Source organism: Physcomitrium patens, chromosome 1 (genome assembly GCF_059467195.1).
Source record: "Physcomitrium patens ecotype Gransden chromosome 1, ASM5946719v1, whole genome shotgun sequence".
Taxonomy (NCBI): domain Eukaryota; kingdom Viridiplantae; phylum Streptophyta; class Bryopsida; order Funariales; family Funariaceae; genus Physcomitrium; species Physcomitrium patens.
In genome coordinates this window covers 11331883-11342948 of record NC_143410.1, presented here as the reverse complement: position 1 = coordinate 11342948, position 11066 = coordinate 11331883, and positions in this window count along the sequence as shown.

Here is an 11066-nt window from a genome sequence, read left to right as displayed (position 1 = left end):
TAAGTAATGGGTGTTGGAAGTGAGAGATATCTTTCTCCATACTCTCTTTGTGTGCAACCTTACTGATGCTAAGTGTTGTATCTTCTAAGTACTTATTTTCTTAATATATAAGCCAATAATTACCTATATAAATAAATAGAAGTAGATAGAAGTAGATAAAAGTAAGTTATTCCTATAATATCTTATATAAAAACTTCCTAGAAGCTTCAAAGATGTTGCTTTGACTTTACAAGTATCTAAAATAGACTTTTAGGTTAGAAACTTGGTCAACAAGTTAACCATGTGGCACATAAGTTGATAGCTTGAAGAACAACTTAACTATGTGGCAAATATATAAAAAAAACTTACCTTATAAATCAAGGCATGTATCTTATAAAGTCAAAACATATTGGAGGTCCTATAGAACATTGCCATGTTGCCTCCAGTTAGATTGTATACATAGAGACTAAAATAAAGCCTTCTTTACTCTTCTCAACTCCTTTCTTGCTTCAAGTCTAGTTTCAACAGTTTCAAGTTCTTTTGTCTTTAGGCAATAAGCCATTCCAATTTCTTTTTAATAGACGTACTTTTTTATTTGTATTTTTTCATTTTTTCTTTGATATGAATTTCATTAGTTTATGCATCATCTTCTAGTTCATATCCTTCACACAAATGATAAAATCATCAAGAAAATCATAAAAGATATCATTCATTAGATTTTGGAAAGCAGTTGGTGCATTTGTGAATCCAAAAGGCATGCCATTATATTTAAAATGTCCATACCCGGTTCAAAAAGGAGTATCTTATTTATCACCATCTTTGATACAGACTAAATTATATGCTCATCATAAATCTATTTTTGTATAGATCTTTACTTGATTTAATAAATGAAGAAGTCCTAAAAAACAAAATTAGAGATTACCTATTCTTGATTTTGATCTTTTTAAGTCCTTGATAATCTATACATATCCGCAAAGATCCCTCTTTTTTCTTCAAAAATAAGATGAGAGTCCTAATTGGAAATTTAAAATGGTATATAAATTTTTTAGCCTAATTCTCATCAAAGTACTCTTTGAATACAACCAACTCATTAAGTGATAGGCTATAGATTGGTCCAAATGGTGGTTTAATTCTTTTTTGAAGATTAACGGAATATTTATTATGCTTCACAAGAATATTTATATTTTTTAATAAAAAATATCTTGAAAATCTTAATACTAGATAAAAATACCACTTGATATCTTTTGTTCCATAAAGACCAATAAATATGGCATATTTGGTAAAAGAATATCTTTTATTTGAAACACATATGAAAGATTCTATACAATCGACTGAAGATTTGGAGATATTTAACTTATCGATTTCTACTTCCCTAGAAAGATCTTAAATTAAACTTAAAAAATAATTGAAATTACAAAAAATCCAATCTATCTATGGATTATATCTTTCTAATCACAACAATCCTACAATGATTAAATTAAAAAGAAACTTAATTACATTAAAGATTACTAAACTATTATAACTATTAGTTGTTACTTCTATAAGAATAGTTTTATGTGTAACATCCCCAGAAGATAATGAATGTCCATCTATTATTTCTAAATGTACAAGTTTGATTTTCTTAATTAAAGATATATCTTATTTTTTGACAAAGTCTTCATCTATAAAACAAGTTGAGGCTCTTAAATCCAACAAGGCTAAGACTTTGTGATTTTTTTGGTCCTAAATAGACTTCTATTATAAAACAAGGTAAGGAATCAGAAGAGAGAGTAGGACCTTTGCTAGATGCTACACATGATTCTAGTCGCACGATCCCTATTATAGCTAGAACAGCTCATTTTTTAATATATTATCTTCTTTGGAAATTATGATTTTTATTTTATAATTGCATTGTTTCTTTGGACAATATTGAGTAGTATATTTATCTTCTCTACAATATAAGCATAATTCTTCTTAACCTTGTCACTTCTTTTCCTATTCTGTGAAGAATTTAAATTGTAGCGTATCATTTTACATTGGTATTGGCTTTGATAAATAAGTTTCTAAAAGCTTAGGAGCTACTGTCATTATTTGATTTATTCCTCTTTAGCCATATCTTTGTTCTTGATGTCTTTCAAATAATTAATTGTCACATGTAATGGCTTGAACAATAAATTATTCTGAAGCTTCTATCTTTGGCATAGTTAATAAGAAGTCTTTGATATTATCCTTCAACCTATATCAAAAGTCATTAATAAAGACTTTGTCATTCCAGTCCATGTTGCAAGCAAGGTTTTGAAATTTAACAATATATATGGTGGCTAACCGTGATCTTTGCCATAAACATAAGAACTTGGTCTTTGCTACTCTTTTCAGATCATTTTTTTCAATTATGGCCATAAATACTTCTTGGAATGAATTCAAATCATAAAAAAGTTGCAAATCTTTTTTTATTAAAGATGCAAACCAAGAGAGAGCACTTCTTGATAGAAGTGCTCCTATAAATCCGACTTGAGTAAATCCATCAAGGTAATAGAAAGGGTGTAACCTTAGATAGATCTTGACTTATTATAAAAATCATTGAAATTTTGATCTTATTCCATCAAACTTCTTAGGCATACTAATCCTTGTCTCCATCATACTTGTAGAAGCAAAACTCCCCGGATTTGGTTATGCGGTCGATCTATTTACTTCATTCAACAACACAACTTCTTCTTGTAGACTTTGAATGTCTTCCATATGAATAGGCATAGTACCTCTTTGATTCACATTGAAAATACGTGAGATTTTCACTCTTAGAGTATTGACAAGTTCATGAAGATTTGCAATAGTTATAAATCTATTCATACTTCTACTAGGAGTAGCATCCATAATCTATTTTTTTTATAGAAAACTCAAAAAAATCTAAAAGGTTAAATTAGAAGAAGGTAATCCACAACCTCTAATAAGAATTTCCAAAAAGAAGGGTAATCCACTCTCTTTAAATAAAATATCACTATTAGAAATAAGATTTTTGTTTAAAGGTGGATAGTTTACAACCTTCAAAATATAAAATAGAAGTAAGATAATCTACTTATTTTGAAAATTAGATAAAAATAGTATATTATCACTTTTGTCAAATTATCAAAGACATGAATCTTGAAAAAAGAAAATCCTTAATATACTCATGTATCACTGAAAAGAACCAAAAGTTACTCAAAGATGATAAAATATTGAACTAGAATGGCTTTTGTCAAAAATAAGAAGATTAAAAAGTCTTTCAATAAGACTCAAGACTAGAAAGGCGTTAATAGGAATGAAAAAGGCTTCACTCTTACCTCTATATATATTCTTTAATTAAGAGCTACGTGGCGATATTCTATAAGACCTCCAACATGTGTTGACTTTGCTAGCCATATGTCTTAAATTGCAAGGCAAGTTATATATGTATGTGCAACATACTTAACTAGTTCCAAAAACTATCCATACATAGTTAATTTGTTGACTAAGTTTCTAACCTACCAATCAACTACCAATACATATAAAGTGTCATGGACATATACATATAAGTTTGTAATTATTTGTATAAATAAGTAGAAGTAAGTAGAAGTAGATAAAAGTAAGTTAATTCTATAATATCTTCTATAGAAGCTTTTCAGAAGCTTTATAGATGCTGCTTTGACTTTATAGGTGTCTAGAATTGATTTTTTGGATTAGAAAAGTAGGCAACAAGTTGGCCATGTCCCACACATATTATTAGTTTGAAGACCAAGCTAACTATGTGGCCTACACATAGAAAATCTTGCCTTGTAAGTCAAGGCATGTGTCCTACAAAGTCAATACATATTGGAGTTCTTATAGAACATTGCCATGTAGCCTTTAATTAAATAATATATATAGAGACAAGAGTAAATGCCTCTTTATTCTTGTCAATTCTATTTTTACCTCTAGTTTAGATTCAAGAGTCTCAAGTTTTTTTTATCTTTTGACAATAAGCTAATCTAGTCTCTTTTTAATATATATACTTTCTTATTTTTATTTTGTCATTTTTTCTTTGATACAGATTTCATTGGTTTATGCATCATCTTTTAGTTCATGTCCTTGACAGATTGATAAGAGTACACTTACAATATCAAAGCTTTTTCTTATCTTGATTAAGAGTAGATTACTCCTTTGTCATGATAAAACATAAGCACATTAGAAGTTGAGGATTATCCTCTTCTAAACTGGTATTTTTCTTAGTTTATTTTTTGTCCTCAAGTTTTTTCTTCTACTTATCTTGAGTGGTATTAGAATTTTTTTTTTGAGTGTTATTTTGGTAGTGCTTTTGGAAATGAAGATTGCAATGGTACAAATGCAAGAGTAATTGAGGGAGTTAATGCTTACAATGCATTAATTTAGCTTACCACTACAAGAATTAACAATAATGGCAGGAAGTGAAGATATAGAGATGATTAGAATTGCTTCAACATCTGTACCAAATCATGTTCCTCTACCTATAATGGAACATCTTTCAAATATTAAAGAACCAAGAATTGCCCTGCTTGAGAAGTTTGATGATACAAGATCCAAATTTTGAGGATTTATTAATCAAGTATAACTTATGATTGAACTTCAACTTGAAAGCTATCCAACTCCATGATCACAAGTTAGATTCATTGATATACTTCTTTCAAGATCAACACTATTGTGGTTTTTATCTTTTTTTAAACGACGAGATCCAATATTAGATAATCTAGAGGCATTTTTGGTGGAATTTTGGTCCATATATGGAGAACATAATGCAACGCATGTTGCAACCAACAAGATCTATATTTTGCAACAAGACAATCAGTCTATAATATTTTATGCTTCATAGTTTCAACAACTTGCAACTCATATCAAGTGAAATGATGCTTTATTTATTAGCCAATTTTTCTATGAATTATAATATGAAGTAAAGAAATTGATGCTCAACTTACTTGATCCCCAAACATTGAGTCAAGCAATTGACTTTGCTATGAAATGTAATAATTGACTTTTTGAATTTTAATCTTAGAGTTGCATAAGTGGGCCTCAATGTTACTATAATTTGATGGCAACACCAACATCTCTTCAATACATATATTCAAAAGTAAAAGATATGTAAATTGATGCAATACATTTTAAACTTCTTACCGAGCAAAAAAAGACTTATCGTTGTCAAGAAGGATTGTGCTTATATTGTAGAGAACTTAAACACATTATTCAACATTGTCCAAAGAAGCAACAAAATCACAAAATGATGAGCACATCTGTCAAAGAAGATAATAAGTCAAAAAATGAATTTGTCTAGCTATAATAGAGATCGTGCAGTTGGAATCTTGTACAATTTTTAATGAAGGTCCTATCTTCTCTTCAAAACCCTCTCTTTGTTTTATAATAGATGTGTGTTTGGGACCTAATACTTATAAAGCCTCTACCTTGATAGATTCAGGAGCCTCAGCTTATTTTTTAGATATAGAATTTATTAAAAGTCATAAAATACTGTTAGTACAAAAAACCAAACATGTTCATAGAGAAGTCATAGATGGTTGTCCGTTGTCTTCTGGAGATGTTATTCATGAAATATTTCCTATAGATGTAGCAATAAATAGTGATAGTAGTTGCATAATCTATAATATAATTAAATCTTCTTTTGATCCAATCATTTTAGGTTTATCATGGCTAAAAAAATATAATCCTTGCATAGATTAGATTTCTCATACCCATGACTTTTCTAAAAGCATAATTAAGAGTAAAATTAATCTATTAGAAAGTCATAAGTTTAGTACAATTTAACCTATGTTTGTAGGTGCAAGAGCTTTCTTGCATGCTGCAAAAGAAGGATCACCTTGTGTCATTTATGCCACACCTATTTCTAATGATGCAAAGACTTCAAGTGGCATTCCCAGCCAATATCAAGAATTTCAAGGTGTATTTGACAAGAAGAATGCGGATATTCTTCCAAAACATCATCCCTATGATTACTCAATTAAACTTCAAGAACGAGCACAACCGCTATTTAGACCAATCTATAGTTTATTATAAAATGAATTGGTTGAATTCAAAGAATATATTGAAGAAAATTTGGCCAAGAATTTCATATGCCATTCCAAATCACCAACAAGAGCTCCAATCTAATTTGTAAAGAAGAAAGATGAATCATTGCGGATGTGTGTTGATTATCGAGGACTCAACAAGATTACCATCAGGAATAGGTACCCTCTACCTTTGATATCCAAACTTCTCGATCAATTGAATCAAGCTAAGATCTATATAAAAATAGATCTATATGGAGTATACAATCTAATACATATTAAAGAAAAAGACAAATAGAAGACTGCGTTTCAAATTAGGTATGGGCATTTTGAATATAATTTCATGCCTTTTGGATTTACAAATGCATCGACAGCTTTTCAACATCTAATGAATGATATTTTTTGAGATTTTTTAGACAATTTTGTTATCTATTATCTAAACAACATCTTAATCTATTCTAAGAAAATAGATGAATATGAACTTCATGTTCATTGTGTGTTACAAAAATTAAGAAATGCGGGACTCTATACCAAGATAAAAAAGTGTATATTCCATACTACTCAAGTCGACTTCTTAGAATACATCATTTCAAATGATGGACTTATGATAGATCCTAAGAAAGTTCAAATAATTATAGATTAAAAGGTTCCAAAAATGGTAAGAGATGTCTAATGATTTTTGGGCTTTGCTAACTATTATCAAATTTTCATCAAAAACTTTTCTTTAATTATAGCTCGACTTACATATTTGACTTGTAAAGACAAACTTGAGTGGAGCAAAGAAGCTGAAGCATCTTTTGAAACTTTGAAGTCAATCTTTATTTCTACACCAATCTTATATTGCATCAACTTTTTTAAGGTATTTTTTATGAAAATAGATGAATCAAATTTTGCTTTGGGTGCCATATTATCAGAAATAGAAATTGATAATAAACTTCACTTAATAGCTTTTATTCCAAAAAAATTTCAACATTTGAGATTAACTATGAAATCTACAACAAAGAACTTCTTATGATCATGGATTCACTTCAAGAGTGGCATCATCATCTAGAAGGCGCTTCTAATCCAATCACCATATATACAAATCACAAGAATCTTGAGTATTTTATATAAGCACGGATTTTAAATTGTTACTAAGCTTGTTGGAGCATGTCTTTATCAAGATTTAATTTCAAGATCACATATCAATCTGAAAAATAATAAGGTTTATCAAATGCCATTTTTAGACATTCTTATCTTGCACAAAAAAAAAAAGATGTATCTTTTGATCAATAAAGAATAATTTTCTTGAAGCCAAAGCATTTTCATCTTCGAGTAATGAAATCAAAATTGACTATTGATTCAACCCTTGTGAAACAAATCCAATCAAGTATGTCTTCTGATCCTCTTGTTCATAATATCAAGAATCCTTCTTCTAAGTCCTAAGATACTTCTAATTTTGAGTTCAAAAATAACCCACTCTATTTTGAAGGTGGATTATATGTTCTAAAAAGAGAAGCACGATTACATGTTCTTCAAGCACATCACGACTTTCCAACAGCATGACATTTTAGATACAATAAGACTTTGGAGCTTATATCTAAAGATTTTTGGTAGCCACAAATGTGAAAGGGTATGAAAGACTTTGTTCAATCATATGTTATTTTTTCAAGATCAAAAACTCCCCATTATCAAGCTTATAGACTTTTTCAACCATTACCTATTCCAGAAAAACCATGGTCTTTTGTCTCTATGGATTTTATCATGGATCTTTTAATCTCAGATTCCTATGATTCTATATTCATGATAGTAGATCATTTTACCAAGATGGCACATTTTATATTATGTACAAAATCTATCACATGTAAAGTAACAGCTAAATTCTTTCTTAATAACATCTATCGCTATTATGGATTACTCAAGGATATTATATCCAATAAGAGAACTTAATTTATATTAAGATTTTTATAGATTTTTTTTAAGATTCTAAAAGTAGATATAAAACTATCTTCAACATTCCATCTTTAAATTGATGGACAAATGGAGCATGTTAATCAAGTTTTGGAACAATATTTAAGATTTACCATCAACTACCAATAAGATGATTGGACAATTCTTTTGCCATTGGCAGAGTTTGCTTATAATAACAAGGTACATTCTTCTACAAAATAAATACCTTTCTTTGTCAATTATGGTTATCATCCATGACTTGATAATTTTGACTTTTTAAAAGTTAAACATACGATAGAAGATTTAGCAAATTATTTGTTAGAGCTACATGCAACAATGAAGGCGTAGTTAAAAGAAGCTCAAGAATAACAAAAGATGAATGTGGATGTCTATCAAAAGGAACAACCATCGTTCCACATAGGTGACAAGGTATACTTACTTTATTACAATATCAAGACCACTTATCCTTGTGACAAGTTGGACTATTGTAGGTTTCGACTATTTCCTATTTCTACACAAATTAATCCAGTTGCATATCATTTACACCTATTGGAGTCAATGAAAATCCATCTAGTATTCCACGTATCTCTTCTTGAACCATATAAGATAGTGGACATACCAAGAAGAAGACAAGCTCCACCTCGTCTTATAGAAGTGGACAATAATGAAGAGTTCGAATTAGAAGAAGTCTTAGATTCAAGGCGGCATTAAAATAAATTAGAATATCTTATCTATTGGCATGGATATGATATTAGAAATTACATATGGGAGTTAGTGAAAAATCTTACAAATGCAACAAATGCAGTGTATGCTTTTTGTCCACGATATCGATGAAAATAAAGACAAAAATCTCTCTCTTTCAAAAGAAGCAAATTTGTGGTAAGATAACACTCTATTTTTAATCAATTTTTGTAGCTTCTTTGTCAGTGTGACGATGTTGGGGTAGAATGAGTTTGCCTCAAGAATGTACTAAGCTTCTAGCTGCCACTAAATATTGAATCTTATCTAAGATATTACAGTACCTAATTTATATATATATATATATATATATATATATATATATATATATATATATATAATATATTCTCTTTTAGGGTAATTATATGAATATATAAGTCTAAGTATCAAGAGAATACTTAAATGTGTGATAAGATATGTTGAAATCTTATATATCATTATGAGATATATTTTCCATACTTCAACTGCTTATATCTCACGATTGGACTATCTAGACAACTATAAATTTTACATAAAGTACTGATATACTTTCAAAAACTATCTCAAAAAAAATTCAACTACAAATTCGTTATGGATCTTGAGATATCACCAAAATCCTAACAATAGCTTTAAACACTAGCTTACATATATTTGCATGCTATTTTCTTCATATCTGGCAAAATAAGTATTGAAATACGATGAAATTTTGATTTGTAGCTTTTTAACTTGATAATCCACAGTTTTAGGAATTTTGAGCTAAAAAATCGTCCAAAACTCAAGATATGGCTCCAACCATTTCTATCAATTAAATGACTCACTCATTACCTTTGAATTACATGTGCTATCTTCAATGTCCTATAACTTCTTTATTGAGACTTGGAATTCATCAAACAATATATGTAAAATATAGCCAAAAAAGTGTGCTCTCCAACTCTAATCGTTTATTTTTCATTGCTCTCTATACGCATATGTTATACTTCAAAGACTTGCAGTAGGTATAAATTTGACACCTTCACTTTGAATATCTATATCTCCTTCACAAGAACTTGAAATCATCTAAACTCTTAATCTAAATTATATCTAAAACCTTGAACTTATTGATCCTAGCCTCCAAAGCTCAAATGCATTAGAAAAAAAAAATCCTAATCCCTAATAAGGCCTTGAGTAGCTGCCTTGAAATCCATTAGGTGTGGCCTTTGACCAATGGAAATAAAGATCCCTATTCCTTACTTTCATCCAACCATACCTTGCTTTCATCCCTTCCAATAAGCCTCCTACTAGTTAAGATTTTCTTCTTTAGGCTCTAATCTCCTCTCAAGACTTCATACTAAATATTTAGATAGTATAATTTTTTTAAATGTTATAATCTAAATAGATAAAATTAAAAATATAGTTTTTTGTATCTACTCCCTTTAAATTAATATATTAACCATTCTAATATACATCTTGATTTATTAACATATAATATATTTTAATTATTTTTTACATGCTGTAAACTTTTATAATATGACAACGCTAAAGAGATGGAGAACCAACAACCAATGGATGAGACTGAAGAGCTTTTGTTTGCTGACCTATCGGATGTGATATTGTGATTGTCACAACTTTTAAGACGACGCAATTAAGATGAAGATCCTCATAAGTGACATATTTTTTCTCAAATAGATGGCAAGAGACAACGTATTTGGTATCACAACCTTAGAAGAGACTCTCGTTATTTGGTAATTTTATTAGAAGTAAGAATAACTCCTGACAGTGTTTCAAATATTTTATTTGAAGGAAGTTATGAAGGCTTCAATAACGATTAAATAATAAGGTGGTCTTCTTGCCTTGGTATGGGATACTATCGATAGTTGAGAGGCCCTATTAACCATCTTTGAGGAGAATAAAGATCTGAGTATGTAAAAAATACAATTTGTCGCATCATAGATCTCAATATATGATGACCACTCCTAGTGGAATTCGTTTCTAAAAGCAAGGGTAATGTCATGGACATACATATGTAAGCTAATAATTACTTGTATAAATAAGTAGAAGTAAGTAAAAGTAAGTAAAAGTAAGTTAATTCTGTAATATTTTCTATAGAAGCTTTCTGGAAGCTTCATAGATGTTGCTTTGATTTTATAAGTGTTTATAATTGACTTTTTGGATTTGAAAAGTGGTCAAAAAGTTGGCCATGTTTCATCCATATTATTAACTTCAAGACCAAACTAAATATGTGGCCTACATGTAAAAATACTTGCCTTGTAAGTCAAGGCAGGTGTCCTACAAAGTCAACACATATTGTAGGTCCTATAGAATATCGCCACGTTATTGTATTATAAATATTTATAGTATATAAAAATTAGTTAGAATATATAATATGTTCATAAGACTTGGTGTGTATTAAAATGGTTAATAGATTAATTTAAAGAAAGTAGATTTAAGAAACTTTATTTTGAATTT